Below are 20,287 nucleotides of genomic sequence, written 5' to 3' on the forward strand. Positions count from 1 at the left end.
TTGAGCTATTTTTATGATTCTGCTGCTGCTGAGCTTCATGTGGTAAATGAACAGTGGTATTTGCATCTTAATAAAGACATGCTGGATTTTCTTTGAAACTAACCAGAAGCAATGAGGAAAAAAAAAAAAAAATTACCTGTGCTGAGTATCATAAACATTCCTTCTTTGGAAATACTGTGGTGTTTCTCGGGGGGGAGGCATGATCCCCGATTTCTTCCACCAGGACTCCTGCGCACATCTGCTAATGCGGGTCAGAGGAAGGAGTGTGCTGGGCTATTTGTCCACCTCATTACACAACCTGCCTCCTGGGAGACCGCTCCTATCAGCCTTGCTGTTGGCAGAGAGCTTGTAGGCACCTTACGTCTGAGGCTGCTGAATAGTGAAAGTGTTACTACAGTGGTGAGCAGAGGGCCATGCAATAGTGTGTTGAAGGATGCTGACAAGAGGTGGTGGAAGGCTGCACGTGTGCAGGTGCTGCCTAGCGCAGTCCCTCTTGCACCAGTGCTACCCACCATGCTCCCGTGGCTGCCGTAAGATGGTGACAGTGACTCCTTATCTGCGGAGAGAGGGCAAGAAGTACTAGTTGAGGTAGCACTGGTGTCAGTATTGCAATTAAAACTCCAACAGTAGAGGCAAAAAGATAACTATGCCTTTGTTTCAGAATTAGCGTCCTTATTCACCCCTACAAATTTATTACAGCCTTATCCCTATGTCTGTGGCATGATTTTAATTAAGGAAAAAGCATTTTAAAAGCCCTTTCCATTTATCTGTAGCTTCCTGTGCTTTGTGAGACTGATGACACAGGTGGGCATACCAGGAAACCTGCAGGCAAGGCAAGGCAGTACCATCACAGCACTTGGCCCTCTGTACAATGCATTTGCACTGTGTACATATAGCAGAGGGATCTCATTTTCCTAATTCTGGGCACCTCTAGAAATTTCTGTGTCTTGCTTTATGCTTCTTAGCACCTATTGAACCAGCATTTCTATAGCAGATGGGTTTAAGCAGCAAAATTGGATCTTGACGTTTTTTGCAAGCACTCCCATAATTACTGCATGCAAACCTGAGGATATGAACGAGACCATTTGTAAAATTTTTGTTACCCTTTGCTCCTGGCTTGACTTCCCTTGCGCAGCAGCAAGCCCTTGCTGCTCCCTGACGCCCTCTGGTCAACTAACCGGATAATTCAGTCACTACAGAGACCATGCAGTTTTGTCCCTCTTGTAAGAGGCTGCAAGTGCTGCAGGTAGAGATGGCAAAAGGTGAGTTGGAAGAAGCAGCGCAAATATACTTAGTGAGAACAAAGTATCCAATGGCTTAACTACCAACATCAAGGTCTTTACTGGGACAAGGGAACTGTGATTCAACAAAGAATTCTAACTGGTGGAAATACAGGAAAATGTTTATGAGTGATAAACAGAAAAGACCTCAAGAAGGTTGAGTGCCAATAATTTTTTTTAAGTCCCAATTAAAAATCCTAGGAGTAAGAGGACATACAATGCATAGGCATTGGAGGCAGGGATGCACATCCTGAGGAGATTACAGGGATGTGGCCTGGGAGTGCAGGGAGGGGATCAGGAAAGCCAAGGCACAGCTAGAGCTGAACTTGGCTAGAGATGTAAAAAATAACAAGAAGGGTTTCTTCAGGTGCACACGACAATAAAGGAAGATGAAAGAAACTACAACTGTACAAACCTGGCTACAATTGACATGGAGAAGGTTGAGGTACTGTCTTGGGTTTGGCTGGGATAGAGTTAATTGTCTTCCTAGTAGCTGGTACAGTGCTATGTTTTGGATTTAGTATGAGAATAATGTTGATAACACACTGATGTTTTCAGTTGTTGCTAAGTAGTGTTTAGACTAAAAGTGAAGGATTTTTCAGCTTCTCATGCCCAGACAGCAAGAAGGCTGGAGGGGCACAAGAAGTTGGGAGGGGACACAGCCAGGGCAGCTGACCCAAACTGGCCAAAGGGGTATTCCATACCCTGTGACATCACTCCCAGTATATAAACTGGGGGGAGTTGGCCTGGGGGGGGGTTGCTGCTCAGGAACTAACTGGGCATCGGTCAGCAAGTGGTGAGCAATTGCATTGTGCATCACTTGTTTTGTACATTCCAATCCTATTATTATTGTTATTGTTATTAATTTTCTTCCTTTCTGCCCTATTAAACTGTCTTTATCTCAACCCACAAATTTTACTTTTTTTTTCCCCGATTCTCTCCCCCATCCCACTGGGGGGGGGGGAGGGGGTGAGCAAGCAGCTGCATGGTGCTTAGTTGATGGCTGGGATTAAACCATGACAGGTACTCAACAACTTCTTTGCCTTGGTCTTCTCTGGCAAGTCCAATAGCCAAGCTGCTGAATTCACAGAATCCAAAGGCAGGGACTGGGAGAATGAAGAACCTCCCACTATTAGAGAAGATCAGGTCTGAGACCATCTAGGGAACCTGAATGTGCACAAGTCTGTGGGACCTGATGAGATGCATCTGAGGGTTCTGGGGAAACTGGCAGATGAAAGTTGCTAGGCCACTGCCCATCATATTTGAAAAGTTGTGGCAGACTGGTGAAGTTCCCACTGACTGGAAAAGGGGAAACATAACCCCCATTTTTAAAAAGGGAAAAAAGGAAGACCTGGGGAACAGGTCAGTCTCACCTCTGTGCCCAGCAAGATCACAGAGCAGAGCCTCCTGGGAACTATGCTAAGGCACATGGAAAACAGAGAAGTGATTGGTGACAGCCAACATGGCTTCACTAAGGGCATATCATGCCTGATGAACTTGGTGGCCTTCTACGATGGGGTTACAGCATTGGTGGATAAGGGAAGAGTGAGTGACATCATCTACCTGGACTTGTGCAAAGCATTTGATACTGTCCTGCACAGCGTCCTTGTCTCTAAAATGGAGAGACGTGGATTTGATGGGTGGCCCACTTGGTGGATAAGGAATTGGCTGCATGGTTGCACTCAAAGGGTTGCGGTCAATGGCTCAATATCCAGCTGGAGCCCAGTGATGAGTGGTGTCCCTCAGGGGTCCGTATTGGGACCTGTATTATTTAACATCTTTGTCGGGGACATGGACAGTGGGATTGAGTGCAGCAATTTTGCAGATGACACCAAGCTGAGTGGGGTGGTTGATAGTCTAGAGGGAAGGGATGCCATCCAGAAGGACCTTGACAGGCTTGAGAGGTGGGCCCATGCAAACCTCATGAAGTTCAACAAGGCCAAGGGCAAGGTCCTGCACATGGGTTGGGGCAATCCGAAGCACAAATACAGGCTGGGCGATAAGCAGATTGAGAGCAGCCCTGCAGATAAAGACTTGGGGGTACTGGGGTATGAAAAACTGAGTATGAGCCAGCAATGTGTGCTTGCAGCCCAGAAAGCCAATTGCATCCTGCGCTGCATCGAAAGCAGTGTGGCCAGCAGGTTGAGGGAGGGGATTCTGCCCCTCTGCTCTGCTTGGGTGAGACCCCACCTGCAGTACTGCGTCCAGCTCTGGGGCCCCCAGCATAAGAAAGACATAGACCTGCTTGAGTGGGTCCAGAGGAGGGCCACAACAATGATCAGGGGGCTGGAGCACCTCCCCTATGAGGACAGGCTGACAGAGTTGAGGTTGTTTAGCCTAAAGAAAAGAAGGCTTCAGGGAGACCTTATAGCAGCCTTCCAGTGCTTAAAGGGGGCCTGCAGGAAAGATGGGGAGGGACTCTTTATCAGGGCATGTAGTGATAGGATGAGGGGTAATGGTTTTAAACTGAAAGAGGGTAGATTTAGATTAGATATTAGGAAGAAGTTCTTTACTGTGAGGGTGGTGAGACACTAGAACAGGTTGCCCAGAGAGCCCCATCCCTGGAAGTGTTCAAGGCCAGGTTGGATGGGGCTTCGAGCAATCTGGTCTAGTGGAAGGTGTCCCTGCCCATGGCAGGGGGGTTGGAACAAGATGATCTGTAAGGTCCCTTCCAACCCAAACCATTCTACAATTCTGTGACACCACAGCCTTGCCTCCCAGGGAGCTTGCTGACAGCGGAAGGGGCCTACAAGCTATTTTGCTGACTCTTTGCCACAGGATCCTTCTGTCATCAGGACACTGAACTGACCCTGCCAGAACCTGTTAGGTTAATTTTACAGTTTACAGTGCCTGCAGTCTCAGAGAAGTCATGCTATGTAATATGCCTTAGTATTCTTCACAGTTGTTTTTTCCCTTTTTTATATACTTCAGACCTTCCATTTATCTTGTGCAGCCACTGTACTGATCTTTCAGAAGGCCATTTCCAGAGCTATTCAGTCAGTAACCATGACATGAAAAATAAAACATTTAGGCTAGGCATATACAGACAGCAGCTTTTAAAAAACAGAACTTGGCTTTATTTTGGGCACTGCAGCTTTTTTCAATCACTGAATGTGTTAACTGCCCATGGGATATTTTTAATGAAAACACTGTAATTCTATAAAGCCCACTTATAGCATCTTCCACTTCAGGCTCTTCGAGCTTGCCATGTAAATGGCAAGTGCTTTTCCTTTTGAGGTGGGTTCAGGTGCATAAGGACAGAGTACACATGGGGTTGAACAGAGGAACCTATTGCACTCTTTGGTAAGTGGTAGGCTGTATTATATGCATCTAATGCTCAAGTGGATCCCTTGGCATTATATTACAGATCCTGCCAAACAAAATGAAAAAAAAAAAAAAATTAACTGAATCTCTTACACAACTCTGAGAAAAACTAAATGCCTCTGCTTTCCAGGTGAGAAAGCTGAAGCCAGGACAAACTGGTCAGCCATGAGTCAGGTATACAGTGCCAGACTCTTTACTCTGAGACCTCTGCTTCTAGTGCCAAGTTTCCTTCTCGTTTTCTGAAAGATTTCATGGTAAAAGTTTGAAACACTGGCACTTAATGTGAGGCCTAAGAACTAGATATTAAGGAGGACTCTGACGGAATTTGGTGTTCAGGCTGGAAGACTCAAAATTCAGCCTTTGTCACTAGTTTTGTTCTGATATTGCCACTGACTAGGGAACCACTTTACAGAATGGAGATAACCTGCAAATCCAGTACCCAACTAAACTATCTTTTCGTTTCCATGAATGTTTTTTCCTGCACTTTGCTGTGATTAGAAAAAAGACCCCCAAAATGCAACAGTTGTCTTCACTTTGCCCACAAAAAGAAGTCTATTTTTGCAGAAAAACGAACACCTTACCTGACCAGGTCTAACAGTGATACGTACCTTCTCTGTAAAGTGCCAGAAGGATAACGATTGGAATTCTTGGTGTGTTTATTATTGTCAGTCTACTGACCCCTTCCAGGGACCTCTCTGTCAGTCTCCAGAAGGATGGAGATGAGGAAGCTTCTGAAGAACCTGAAGAGCCGGGGCTTCTGCGGTCATTGTTTGCACGAGTGCCTCACTGACGTTTGGGCTACGCAGGAGCGTGACTGCTTCTGCAGTTTATTGGCATACATGAACAGTCCCGATCGACTCAGCCTGGGCTGGAGCTTGCTCCCCAGAACGTGATGGGGAACACCGGCCTGACACCTGCCTCGCTGGCAGCTCCCTCCTTCGGGAAGGCGCTTTTTGGGCCCGAGATGCGATTCCGGCTGCGGGGACGTTAGGCCCTCTCTCGCCCCCGGCCTACGCCGGTTTTCTACTTCGGGGGAGCTCCCGAGCGCCGTGGGCCCTCCCGAGCGCCGTGGGCCCCCCCACCCCCGCCCCAGACTCCGGACGCTTCGTGCCGCCCCAGCTCTTAGCCGGAGGGCGAAGGCCCCTCAGCCTCGGCGACCGCCCGGCCGGCGTAGCCGGGCCCGCCCCGAGCGGGTCCCGCACCGCCCCGCCGGGGCTAGGGCGCGCTCGGCGCCCTGACAGACACCCCCCGCCCCCGCCGGTGGCCGCGGGGGCGGCCGGCAGTGCCGCCGGGGCCCCTCCGCGGGCGCCGCTGCCGCCTCCCGCCGGCCAGACTCGCCCCGCGGCTCCCCTCGCCGTTGCCATGGCGGCCGGTCGCGCGGCGCTGCGGCGGCAGGTGGGGCGGGGCCTGCCGCAGACCCCGGCCCGGCAGCGCAGGCCTCCGCCGCGGGGAGGCGGCGGGGCGGGCGCCCGCCCTCAGCGTCGGCGCGCAGGAGGCCGGCGGGGCCGGTGCTGGAGCCGCCGCGGCGGCGGGAATATGGATGCGCCGTGCTCGTCCCTCGCCGCTCGGCATCCTCTCCTGGCGGCGGCACGGTGAGCAGCGGCGGCGGAGGCGGAGGGGGGCCGCCCGGTCCCCGCGGCGGCGGCGGCGGCCGCGGCGGAACAATGACCTCGGCCGGCCGTGGAGGGGCCGGGGCCGGGGCGAGGGCGGCGGCGCGGGGTGAGGGGCCGGGGCGGCGGCGGCGGCGCGGCGGGGGAGAGGGAGCGATGGAGGGGGGCAGGAGGCGGAGGTGATGGAGCCAGAGGTGTGGCAGGGCGCAGCCTGCAGCGCCGTGCCCGCAGCTACCTCGGCTCTCTCCGGTCCCGCACTATTGTGCTCCAGGTTGGTCATTACCCTGCCTTCCCCGCGCTGAGCGCCGTGCGCTGGGTGCGATTGCTGGTTACAAAGGAAGGGGCTTTTCCAGGGCTGAGCGCGGTGTGCGGAGGCTGCAGCCGGCGGAGCCGCGCTGGGCCTCGGTGAGATGGCATCTGGGGGGGGTAGTCAGCGCAGCTGAGCGGAGAGCAGCTGTGAAGGCACTCCCCTGGTTTATTTTTACTCGCGGTGCGTCTTTGCCCGTTCCATGATCCGCACAGCATTGCACAGGGTTTCTTGCCGAGCATGTCTTTTTGGAAACGCGCCTGTGTGCGTCTTGGGGTGTCAGGGTTGGTGTATTTGTGGCTGTGTGTGTGAAGACATTCTCTCTTGCAAACGCAGACCCTGCAAGATGCATCTCTTTGTATGTGCAACACATGCTTTTTTTTCACAGCCGTTAACTGATGAAACATGCCACTTGGACTGATGTGCAATTTATTCTTAAAGTAGCGGATTGCCGTCCCTCAATTTCATTATGGCTACTTAGGACAGATCTAGATCATGCATTTGGGATATCTTATGGCACTGAATACTCATTTGTAGTTGGTTTCATTTTTTGCTGTGAATGCAAATATATAAAAGCTGCTAAGTATACCTTATAGGCTGGGAACATAGAGAAATATATATTTAACAAGTTTAATTTGAACTATTCTAAGGAAAAAATAAATGAGATGTATTTGTTTTAAACATTTGCATTCTGATACTGTCCTATGCATCACTGTAAGGTGACATGTTGGAGTCTCCCATTCTCAATGTCTCTTATTTGCTGGGTCAAATTCTGCACTGGTGCACATATCATGCCTGGTCTAGCAGTCTGGGTGGCTCATCAGGAGAATGTTTTGTCTCTTTTTCAGGCAATAACGTGAGGTTTATTGGTTCTGCTCTGACTCAGGTTTTGTTTCTATTGATCTGGCCTGCTGCTCTACATATGAATTTCAAATCCAGGCCTGCTGTGCTGTAAATGCTAGCATTGCTGGCACTTGACCAGGTTCAGATTGGTGCTTGAGTGAGGTAAATATCTGGTGATTCTAAGAGGTTCTCCGGGAATGGTTATGATATTGGTGAAGTCTGAGAGTGGTTAGCTGGTAATTGTTGAAGAGGGTGTAAGACACAAGTGCCCTACAAGTAGTTCTGTAGCAATCAAAAGCCACGATAGGTGCCTCAATACAAGGAGGACATCAAACTATTAGAGTGTGTCTAGAGCAGGGTGACCAAGATGGTGAAAGGTCTTGAGGACAAGACTTATGAGGAGCAGCTGAGGTTACTTGGCTTGTTCAGCTTGGAGAGTAGAAGGCTGAGGGGGGACCTCATCGCAGTCTACACCTTCCTCAAGGTGGGCAGCGGAGGGGAAGGTCCTGGTCTCCCCTCTCTGGTGACCAGTGACAGGACACGAGGGAATGGAATGAAGCTGCATCAGGTCAAGTTCAGGTTGGACGTTAGGAAAAGGTTTTTCACCGAGAAGGTGGTCGGTCACTGGAACAGGCTCCCCAGGGAAGTGGTCACAGCACCAAGCCAGTCAGAGTTCAAGGAGCGTCTGGACGATGGTCTTAGTTGTATGGTTTAGTTTTAGCTAGTCCTGTGAGGAGCAGGGAGTTGAACTCCATGATCCTTATGGGTGCCTTCCAACTTGAGATATTCTGTGATTCTAATCAGGTTAACGGGGTTGCAGCCAGTTCCACCTTTGCTTCCACAGCGAGCAAAATCCCAAGCAGGAGCCTCAGGGAGGAAAGTTTCTGATGGGATTTCCATAGGAGTTGCCTGGTGGAGGTGGCTACCAGGAGCTGTTGATGTAATTGCGCCTTTGGCCATGTCCTTTTCCCAGAACTGTGGTGATGTGGTCGACTGCTGGGATTCTCTGGTTGTCAGCAGAGCTCCTAGCTGAAAGGACCAGGCAGCCAGTGACAGATGCTGCAACCTTTCTGACTTGCTGATCTTGGACTGACTGTTCTGTTAGTGCCTAAGGTAGAGAAACATGGTCCTCACCTTGGAGATGAATTCGAGCCAGGTATTTCCACAGTGTCCACCCCAAGCTTAACTTCAGGCTCTGTGATACTGCAAATGCTAATGCATTGCCTCAGCCTCCCTTCTGATAATCTTGTCCCTGTCACCTTCCAGTGGCTTCTGATAATCCCTCTGTTTCCAGAGGCCATTCCCAGCTAAATAATCTCCTGAATAAGAACTTCTGTATCCTACTTATTAGGAACTGAACATAAGGTACAGCTAAAACATGGTTGTGTGGTAAGGAGGTGATTGGCTATTGTAATTTGTAAATGTACGCTGGGCTCTGGTAGACCTTTTATTATCAAGACCTTAATGTAGCTGGAAAGGTGCTGCGTAATTTCTCTGTTGTTACAAAGGATAAGTGACCTCAGGGTATTCAAGTCAGGAAAATGCTGTGAAACATAACTGGCAAAATGATGCCCAGAATAATTTTCAATTTTTGTTTCTGTTCATCCATTTGATAGACAGTTGATACTGTGGTTAAAAAGTGTATAAAAATAGCCTTCCAACCGTAAAAAAAGGTATGGTGATGGATTCTACTATCATAAGGCTGGTATAACTCAGGTGTCATTTGAGCAGTTGAAATCCAAGTAGTTTGTTAATTATAACTTCTTTTTTTTTTTTCCCCCCTCTTCTTTTTAACCAAACTGTGGGAGACTGAAGATGCTTACTACTTGGCTTTCATTAGTGAGTCATGGTTATGCTTCATTGTGGTCCATATTTGTGCTTTCTATTTGCTTTGTGAAGTTGTGAGGCAGCAAAATATACCTTACCAGATACCTGAATTTTGGATCACTTTCTAGTCAGTCATTCTTTGTATCTTCTGGGTTGCATCAGATTTCTCTTTAATCTTTGAGCATGGCAATGCAATATTTGGGTTACAAGACTGCAAAACAAATGTTTTTGCTTTAAAAAACTACTATTTTACTTGAATTTACAATAGCATCTTTGTATTATGTGTTTCTAAATCAATAGCTTGCTCAAATTCCCAGCAGGTAACCTCTTCGAAGTTCCTCTATAAATCTATATTACTTGAAGATCTGGTCTTTACCAGATTGTAACAAATTTATCTTCCCATCCTCAGAGACAGATTCTCTGCTGCCTTCTTTTTAGTAATCATCTATATCTGTGCAAAGCATCAGTGCAATTCTCTGTGTCATCAGCTCTCAATATCCAGAATCCATGAAGGTAGAAAAATGTAATTTTTGTAGTACTTCTAGTTTCTGTATCTTTTAAGGTCTATTTGAATTTCTCCTTTAAAATATGAGGACTAGAAATCTTTGCTTCAGGAGGTGGGGCTCTAAATAGAAAATTCAACAGCAAGTTGGAAGAGTCATGAAAAAGCTCTATGGTCTAGCCATACTGAATGCTGTCAGGTTAAATGAGCATAAATACAGCTTCTTTGTATATGACAGAAAAACAATGTGGATCACAGTCTGCAGTTTCGATTCTAAAACATCCAGTGAACTTTAAAGGAAAAATAATGATATGCAAGCACTTTAAGTTCATCTCGCTAAAATTTATGGTGCTCTATGATTTGCTTGCCATGCATTTGGATCACTGGTGGGTAGCTGAGAAACTGTGACACATCCTGGAAACTTTGACCTGTGTTTTATCTGGAAGATCACATGTAGATATCACAGCCAGTTCCCTATGTTAAATACTATGAACCAGCTATTGTCAGAAGAGAAGCAAAGTGAACTGGTATATGTGACCATCCACATCACATAGTTAAACAAGAAAGAGGCAAATGAATGCACTACACAGCTGTGTAATGAAATCCTCTTAGTTTAACAAACACCAGTAAATAAGGAATACAAATGAAGACTGGATAGACCACAACTGCATTTCTAACTTTAGATGAAATGTAACTTTGTGATGAATAATAAAGTAAACTGATGTACCTAAGAAAATTGTTTAGATGGAATAGCTGCTATGGTATGCCAGGTCTTCTTTTATGTTAAAAATGATAATGCAAAGTATAACATTATCTCAGATTATGTTATTGAAAATAACAAAATGAATTATTTTAATTAATTGAGAACAGCTGATGCTAAAATGCATGTTGTCCCCATTGTCACTTTATGCATTCCTCCCGTCTCCACCTAGGAGAAAATCTCTCACAGTTACCATTTAACACCTGTGCTCCATTTGTCAAGCTATTTGTTGAATTTTGTTGAAATTGTTTATTATAATATTCTTTTAAGTGTTTAGGGGAAAGACTTGTTAAACCTTACATTGCATGAACTATAAACAAAAGGTCTAAGTAACATGGAAATTAAAACTGAAAAGAAGAAGAAACAGCTGTTGAAAATTGCATTGAGGTCCCAGGTGGTTTAGGGTAATCAATAATGAGTGAGCAAATAAAGTTGGGAGAAATGGGGGAGTTAGGGTTTCTGGATTTTTTTTTTTTCTTTTTGCTGTATGTGTGCTGGTTTGCAAAAATTTACTAAGTTCATTTTCTTTTAAAATGGATGCGGAAATATTTTTCATTATTCATTTCTATGGTGTATGCAAAATCCTTAGAACTCTTAATGTTACAGGTGATAGAAATTACTGTTTTGCATGTATTTGGGGTAGGCTTGGTGTAGAGATATTTTAGTAATGAATTTTAGAAAGACTTAAAATTGTACAAATACATATTATACACTTATATTTTTTCATGAACATGAATGTTATTTTTCTTCTTGAAGTTCTGTTATCCGTAGATAAGTCCATGGGTTTTTTTTCGCTGTGTTTATTTGTACTTAATACTTAAGGTTCTGCAAGCTGTTCTATTCTGTCTCTGTGCGTTGGTGAGGAACAAAACGAGATGCAGTCATTTTTGGGAATCGGCTAGGAGAATCTGCTTTAATTTAATACAACCCATAGTAATATCCCCTTCTCATCTTTCCTTTCTGATGGGAAATTATAATCAGTTATAATCAGTCTTACAAAAACAAAGAGTATACGGGGACTGTTGCACTTGAAGAACATTGAGTAATTTACAGCTGAAAGAACAATTGTGTTGGTTACTATGTGGTAGCTTATAACTAAGCAAAAGGTTGCATTAATTAATTTGGAAATGCTTTTAAGAATGAACCTGTAAGTTTAGAGTGTGTCCAGTAAGTGTTTCAGAGGCACAGCTGATACCTAATAAACATCCATGCATATCCAGTGGTATTACTGACCTAGTGGTATTCAGCCTGTGTTTGCAAGGTTCTGTGTTAGCAGATCCTTTTTGAATTGCATCACGTATTTTTGTAGGTCACAGCATGACCTACATGTTGCTGTTTTCTTGGAATATGCAGTCAGTGTTGGTGATCTCTGTGGTAGCCTGTGTTAGGTGAACTCAATGAAGATGTAAGCATTGTCCTTGGAAATTGATTTGAAATTATATACAATTGCTTATCGCCTAGTAAAATCTCTCTGAAATCACCATAAGATATTTTTCTGGTTTCAGATGCAGCCTTAATGGAAATCTGTGTGTTCAAGAGAGCATCCTGAATGTCTTATAAGTGAAACCTTTTAATATTTTTGTACTTTGCCATGTCATGTATGAACCAGCATTTCAGCTGGGTTTAATGGGTGATATTTCATGCTTACATCTTTGCCAGCTGAGATGGTGGTTCATACATGACCCATCACCTGCTTATGTGGGAGGAGAATGCTGCTCCCCTGATCAATACTAGATGATGCTTCCATTTTTAAAGCAGCACAGTTCAGCTAAAAATCATCCTGTAGATTTCAGGGGTAGTTTTAAAGTAGTAAACTGTAAGAATAAATTCTACATTTAATATGAGTTTCACTTTATCCTGTTTGTTTATTTGTCGAGTCCTATTCTTTCCATTATGAGTAGAGCTACCCAAGTCAGCATGTATGGTGTTATGGGGTATGTTTTCATTTGATTTGTTTTGTTGCAAGGACAGGGAATGACAGTTACTTGTCCCTCAGCTGATCAATGCCATTGATGGAAAAGATCATTTCTAGTGTTATCCGGTGAAAGTCCTGTTTTGGACCATTGTTAAAGAGCTCACAGACTCTCAGGATGTTGAAGGAACCCATCTTTCAACATATGATAGAAGGGTAAGAATCACAACAATTCAGAAATGAAGACAACCAACTCTGGTCACAGTGTATTTGGAAGTGAATAATCTTGAGTGTTTCTAGTTAATGTTGCTTGTAAAGTTTTTATTTGTAAAGGTATTTTTAAAGGTATTTTGACTCTAAAAGAGGGATAGAAATGGCTGATGGGATATTCATATACATGTTTACATTTCTGCTGAAAAGCTGATGTGAAGAGACAAGCTGTAATTCATGTTGGCTTAGTTTTTGCTGAGCTTCCCTGGTAATGGGAATGTTCAGATTCTTTTCCCAGGTGACAGAAGGAAAGGGCAAGAGGGATACAGGACATGGGAAATCAGAGCAATGTGTACATGAAGTTCTGCAAGGCAGGGTGGGAGAAGAAAATACATGTTTTGAAGTGATATTGTACTGCAAACTGATAAGAAACTGCAAGAAGGTAGTAATCTGGTTGTAAGTAAGGTGTCCAGGAAAGAAAACAATTCATAGTAGAGATCTACATTGTTAAAAGTGAATGTGGGAGGTCAGAACGCAGATTTTTCTTACTCATTCTGACATCACTATCTACCTTTATTGGCTGTAGCAAGAGCTGAGCTAAAAATGGCATAAACTTTCATAAGTTAACCCTGTTACTTTAAATAGAAAAATTACTTAAATATCTGACAATCTTTAGTAGTGAATGTAAAATATCCTCCTCTGATATCTGTAAGACAATAGATAATCACGGTTATAGCCTTAGAAAGAAAGAAAAGGAAGGGTTTCCAGGAGAAAGATATGGGGCATGAACTTGCCCTCACTTTGTTGTTTTCTTGCTTATATGCATTTCAACTAAATAAAAGAGGGTTTTGTTGTCTTGTTAAAATCTAAATCAAAGAAAGGAGAGCATGATACTATGAACTCTGGGAACTGCAGTGTTTCTCTTTCAGGCTGTACATGTTGTCTCTGGCAATGGTTGAGTGTGGCCCTACTTGTGTGAAATACATTTACAAAACCATCTTTTTAGTAAACTAAAAATGGACCTTGAATAATGCTCAGAGTACAAAACCAGTGAAATGTTTTCTTAGACCCCCATCGTGCAATGAGCTGGGCAGGTTGATAGAGTTCATCCTTTTCCTGACATTCCTGCCATTCTTAAATAGTGTGTCTAATCTGTGTCCATGTAAATCTCATGCTGAAAAATACTGATTCCAAAAAATTTCCGTTTCCTTTCAGGTTAGTGCAGGATTTCATGTTTTCACTGGTAGTGTTCTTCTCAGTGTGCATTGTGTTATGGCAACTTCTAGGGAAATAATTGTATGAAAAAGAGACAGATGGTATTTTAGCCACAGAATACTAGAATATTGGTTTAACAAATCTCCTCAGCTTCACTGCAGCTAACAATAATGCTTCTGTCCCCTTTTGACTGTTTCCATGGAGTTGCCAGCAACTTGGATAGAGTTTTTTGGTTCATGTTTTAGAGCAAGGGCCAATGGTAATTTTAGCATGAGCGGCCTAGCAGCACCAGATTGATCCTGTATTCCTTGTGTGGAGCCCCGAATCTGAGGGATATTGTGAGTTGGTTCTGAAGGTTTTTTAATATTCCTGAAAATTATTGTGGTATTGATTAAAAATCTAACTACAATACTATGATTTTTGTGCAGTCAAAAGCAGGGGGTTGTTAGGATTTGTTCTGAAGAGCTGTTTATCACCATTTGGGGGAATAAAACACATATAAACTACTAGCATGTGAAATCTGCCATGTTCTCACTATCAAAAGACATACGGAACAGACTTGTATAAATGCTGCAAATATTTGCAGCAAGTCTGAGCTGAGTTTTTGGGTTCATCTTGGGATGCTGAATTATGACATCATACTAAAATCGTGTACATCATGCTTTAATCACAGTTTTCATGAATCATGTATTCTGTTATGTGACATAACACAGACAGTATGGTATACAATAGTTAGGGCTTGATTTTTATTCTGAAACAATGCAAAGCATAGATGAAACCTGGTAAATAAAAGCCAAAGCAAAGACTGAATTTTGAATTTATTCAAACCTGACTAGCAAAATGAGACAGGCTTTGGAGAGACAGGGAATTTTGTATGGCCAGTGTTCCCCTTGTAGCTAACAGAATTGTTGCAGATGGGAATTGGCTTATGTGGAAATGTTATTTCCTTAAAATATTGCTTAAGACCAGATCAGTGAACAAGCATGAATCCAATCTAGTTACTGGGATGAAATTTCCAGCAGGTAAGCACTGGAAGTACTCCTCTATTTCCAAGGGAGTGTCACCATTTTGTGGGAGTAGAAAATGTCTATCTCAAAATTGTTGTAGATTGTTGGCAGAGATGGTGAAGCGAACAAAGGCCACAAGGACTTGCTGAGGATGAAAAACCTTCACAGTGGTATTTGCATTAGTTTTCTTAATTTGCATTAAGAACCTGCAAACCCAGGGACGAACTACTAAAGGCCACAGAGTTTTGTCTGATGAAAACATGCAAAAGAAGTTGTCTTTTTGTCTGACACGGGGTGGATATCAGTTTGTATCCCTGAACTGCCATCAAACTTCTCTAATTGAAAGGCATAACGGCTTGATTTGGAATTTTGACTTGCCATGTTCTGAAGCTCTGGTTCTGGAGTCAGCACTGGGATCTAGACCCAGGGTGCTTGGATCAGCACTCTTGATTGGAAAAATCAGGGTTTACCTAACCTGAATCCCAGCACCCTTTTCTGGTGGAGAGTTGGGTCAGCAGAGTTCCGAATTAGCATGTTAATCATTATCTTGGCAAGAGTTGAAATGCTGGCTCTGGGCCCCAAAGAAAACAAGTTTAGAGTAGAGTTTCTGCTTGTTCGCATAGCTAAATCCACTTCACAGTGGAACCAATGTCACCCTCTCCTTGAGCAGAGCCACGTGTCTGATAGCAGGGCTTTGGGAGGAGCATGTATATGACTTGTGGTCCCTATCTGCTCTTATGCTCAGAAAGCAGAAAATTAAAGTATAACTGAAATTGAAATATGACCCTTAGAGCGAGCTCAGGTGGGGTTAGACCCTTCCTATGGGCAAGAAAAATAAAAGCCCCTTTCTTTTAATTGCAATTTCAGATATAAGTGACTTGCTCTGTAGTGACAAAATAACTTGCCCATGTGACAAATTCCTCTTTAGTGGAACATAGATGATTACACAAATGAGACAGTTCAAGAATTCTTGATAGTCCCTCCCTGATATTATAGGTGCTATGTTATCCCCAGAAACTTTCTCCTGAGACTTTGCAGATTTCGGAGGATTCAGTCAGAGAATGGAAAGTGGATTGATCTGCTTTGTTACAGATGATTAGTTGATCCCTTGAAATGGACAGAAGATATGAGCTAGTGCTTGTACCAGCATCCTTGCTGAAGTATTTTTTTCCTTTGTGGTAGGGACTTCTGAGAAAGGTGAATATCACTCTGAAATATGGGGAGTAAGTAAGCATATTTGGTCACATATGCCCTGTTTCTCATTGTTGATGGAACAGGTTAGTATTAACAGTTCACTGAGCTATTAACTTTTAAATAATGTTGAGTAGTGATTGTCAGTTGTGCTGAACTGTGCAGTGTTTGCTCACGTTTCTGTTATTCTCTCATGCACAGAGGAGCTGAAACTGACCCCCCTGTGCTGGAAATCCTGAGTCCATTGACATGTCTTCCTTTTTGATAAGCCTCACAGAATCAAGTATACTAGTATGAATAGTGAGCAGATTTGCATTAAGCACCTTACTGTTGCTACGAGAACATCAGCACTTGGACAAATGCCGCTGAGGTTCTCGAGTGCAGCCTAGATTCAGTGAGACCACAAAATCCAAACTTGTCAAGAGGCTGGCCTGACAGTAACCTATGGAGGCAGAGTCCTTTCCAGAATTAGCATGCGATGATGATTTGGTTATCAAATGTGTGTTTGGTGATACTGCACATTAGAATCCAATCTGACAAGTGTTTGCAGCTTCTTCAGTCTGCTTTCCTTAATGTGTGATGGAAGAAGCAAGTCTTTCTTGCAACTCTCTAGATTAGCTTGAGAATGTAAGTTGGGGAAGAGTGGCTGCTCTCTGTTAGGATTTTTTTCTTTATGCTGTAGAAGCTGTTCTGCCAAACAACTAGTTGATGTCAGATTTAGTAAATAAATCTTCACAAAACTCACAGATGTTGTAAACTGAAGCAACTTGGTTTGATGGAGTTGCTTGATTTTGACACAGCTGTTTCATTTTTAAGTGTGACAGTATATAGATCAAAGTAGTATTCTCAACAATGATGCATTGATTTCACAATAGCAGGGCAATTTAATAAGACAGTTTCAATATTTCCAAGAGAGAAATATCAAAGTTTCCATTTCTTTTCTGTTAGGCAGGGAAATTCTTAATTTTCAGGATTTTCCATACTACATAAACTATGTATTTGTTTTAAACCAGCTATAGATTTTGAGACTATATTGAAATCTACTTAGATTTGACCCCTTTTCTTCCCTCCCCCCATCCTGCAGGACTTTCTAATTTTTTTAATGCTGAGAAGGGGAGGGATTTAGAAATTACACAGAGCGGATTTGTCTTACAGTATTAATCGTGATCTGGTCTAGAATTTCATGCCTTCAGATTCAATAGGGTCAGTACAATTTTAGGGACAGATGCAGCCCTTTGGTTAATAGAGTCGTATTGTGAACTTACGGGGCTCTGAAAATCTCGATCTATTGTGCAGATAATTGTATTTTCTTTATTGATGATGCTGGAGTCTTCGGGGGGACAAAAAAGTAAATAATGTTTACCAAGAAAATAAAGCACAGTGCTTAGGTTTGGAAACAAAAATACAAGCCTAATGTTTCTTATTACTTTTAGCAATATGACAAAATATACTTTTTCTACTGCATGTCAGTAAATATTCTTATGATGGTGGACTTCCATGTGGCTTTTTAATGCATAAATACATGCTTGTCTCTTGGTCAACATTTTGTATTCCTAATTCTAGCCTAATCTATGCTTAGGATGACTTGTCTCTTTGTTTATTGTACCAATGCCATTACCCATATCTAAACTATTGCTTCCAAAAGTGACTAAGAATACCTCCTATCTAAAAGGAGCTATCATACATTGAAGAACTGCTCAATTTTTCTGACATGTGCGAAAGTACACAGATGTCTAATCCTCTTTTGCCCTCATGGTAGCTGGATGCACTTTCTCATCAATTGGGAATACATTTCTATTTCCCATGAAAACACAGGCCTCTGAGAAGTCTTAGGAGAAGGGCATTTGCCATCAAGTCATTTATGTTACGCTTGTATTTGAGATATATTAACTGTTGAGAGATGCCAAGGAAGCACGGTTAGTGGCTGCTGAAGCTACTTATTTTTGATTTCTATACAGGCACATGTGTTTTTTAAAAACAGCATATGCACTTAGAGCTCCTGGAGGACGCAGCTTGCCAAAAGCACAATAAATTTTCCTTTGGGTCTTTAAAAGTGGATGCCTGAAGAGAATGTTTACTGGCAAATGGAGGCCATCTATTTCACAACTGTATAAACAGTACATATGAGATGTCAAATAAGTCTCTTAGATGGCTAATAATGAAAATTTCCTCCATGAAGTGCAATTTTATATTTCTTAGTGAAGATTCTGATCACTTAAAAGAACTTAAAATCTTAACCAGAATAATTTGTTAGGGATGTGCATAGGCTTAAGGTGGAGATGCCATTTGGGAAAAAAAAAAAAACCAAACCAAACTTCTGTGACATCCTTTGCAGGTAGGAGAGACAGAAAGTAAAATAATAGTTTTTAATGTGTTCATTATTAAAATATCTTTTTTTCAAGGACCTGGAAAAAGGAGGTATGGATGGCAGGGAACAGTCAAGGTATTGGCAAGTAACTGAAACATTTCATCCAGTTCTAGTGAAACATTGTCCTCTGTTGCTTAAGACTTGACAGAAATAATCTCTGTAGTGCTAAAGAAAATGACATCAAATCCCCTATGTATATATGGGAAGTGCCAAAGTATTGCCCAAATTAGAATTCTGCAAACTCAGTGATTCTACTAGTGAAAAATGCAGCACTACCAAAGAGTGATCTAGGAAACATGGAAACTTCAGGGAATCTTTTAACATCTAGCCAGGAAAAAGCCACCATCTTCAGGTCATAGAATGGTTTGGGTTGTAGGGGACCTTTAAAGATCATCTAGTTCCAACCTCCGTGCCATGGGCAGGGACATCTTTAACTAGGTCAGGTTGCTTAAAGCTCCATCCCACCTGACCTTAAACAATTCTGATGATGAGGCATCCACAGCTTCTCTGGGCAACCTGTTCCAGAGTGTCACCACTCCCATTGTAAAAAAAAAAAAAAAAAGTCTTCCTTATGTCCAATCTAAACCAACCCTCTTTCACTTTAAAACCATACACCTTTCCTATCTTATTACTGCAGTTGCATCTTAGCATTGTGGGATATGATAAAATTACATGGCGCACATCCCTGTGTGGGGCTCAAAGTCCATGAATACCACTTCCTCACAATTATGCATACACTTCATTTTATCCTGTTAGTAACTGGGAGCAAATGTGATAGCTGGCAATATGGCTAACACTACCCCCCCCCCCCCCAGCACTTTATTTTACTACAGAAGTGGTGAAATAATTGGCATGATTTACTTCCTGCATTGGAAAGGCAGAAAACGTATTAAGTATTTGAAATTCCACCATGTGGAATGAGATCATAAAACTATGCCTGAGCACAGTTTATTCTGCAATGTTTTGACTTGCTGCTTCTTGATAAAGCAGTGTTGCGCATACCATGTTTAACTCCAGAAATCTGTACAATATGCCTACAGTAGCTTGATATGCCTCATAAAATAGAAACCTGGGGTGATACAATTATCCAAAATACTTCACTATATATTTTATGTGTAGATATATGCTTTTATTTAAAACAAATACTTCTTTTAAATGTAAATTGTGATCATGATTGGTTTTCATTTTTTTTCCCCTTGATAAACTTCTATCACACAAATAGAAACATAGGATTTCTCAAAAGCAAAGTTCAGCCACTGTGTACCAGCTATAGCCTACACTAGCAATTCAGCCAAAGCTACACCTAACTTCGTAGGGCAGCATTTGTTTCACTTCTTTTGCTTTCAATCCAAAGATACTTCATAGATCTCTTAGCTCAGATACCTTCTTCCTATCTGGAACAAGGAATTTCTATTTTGAGAGGAGACTGCTGAGTCTGTTCTTGCTTTTCACAATAACCCAAGGTGGTTTAGGACTCCTATGGCTGGGTCTGATAAATCACCACTTTGAATTGTGTATTCATATCCCTTAAAGAATGCAGCACATGTTAGTGAATATTTTCTATTCTTCTTTCCAGCTTGCCCTGCAGTTTTCTTTTCTTTGTTCCAAGTTATTTTCATTTGAATCCCAATCTAGTATGCCAAACACATCTATGATTACAGTATATGTTGTCTGGCATTCAAGTCTATGGTAAAGAAAGTTGCAGTGATACTGAAAAGAGCCCAAGCATCCATTGGAGAGGTTACTCAGCAGAGATGAGTTGGGTATTTGTGCCCATCTTCATTATACATCTAGACCAGACAATACCTATATAGCAAAGGGCGCTGTTCAGTTATGTTTTACCTTAAACCCAATTTCATGTTTAAACTCTAATTGGGCTAAATGATGCTTCTCCTTGGGAGAGGAAATTAAGATATGCTATTATTAATAAT

General features: G+C 42.8%; 1 protein-coding gene across 1 annotated transcript in view; it reads left to right on the forward strand.

Annotated features, from left to right (window-relative positions):
* Positions 1 to 6,099: 6,099 nt before the first annotated feature.
* The window catches only part of JAKMIP2 (janus kinase and microtubule interacting protein 2), a 70,790-nt gene continuing 56,602 nt past the window's right edge, over positions 6,100 to 20,287 (forward strand). The window contains exon 1 of the mRNA XM_075056616.1: positions 6,100 to 6,196. The gene's annotated coding sequence lies outside the window, so the exon portion shown is untranslated. The remainder of the gene's footprint in view (positions 6,197 to 20,287) is intronic.

The sequence above is a fragment of the Buteo buteo genome, chromosome 24, assembly GCF_964188355.1.
Source record: "Buteo buteo chromosome 24, bButBut1.hap1.1, whole genome shotgun sequence".
NCBI lineage: Eukaryota > Metazoa > Chordata > Aves > Accipitriformes > Accipitridae > Buteo > Buteo buteo.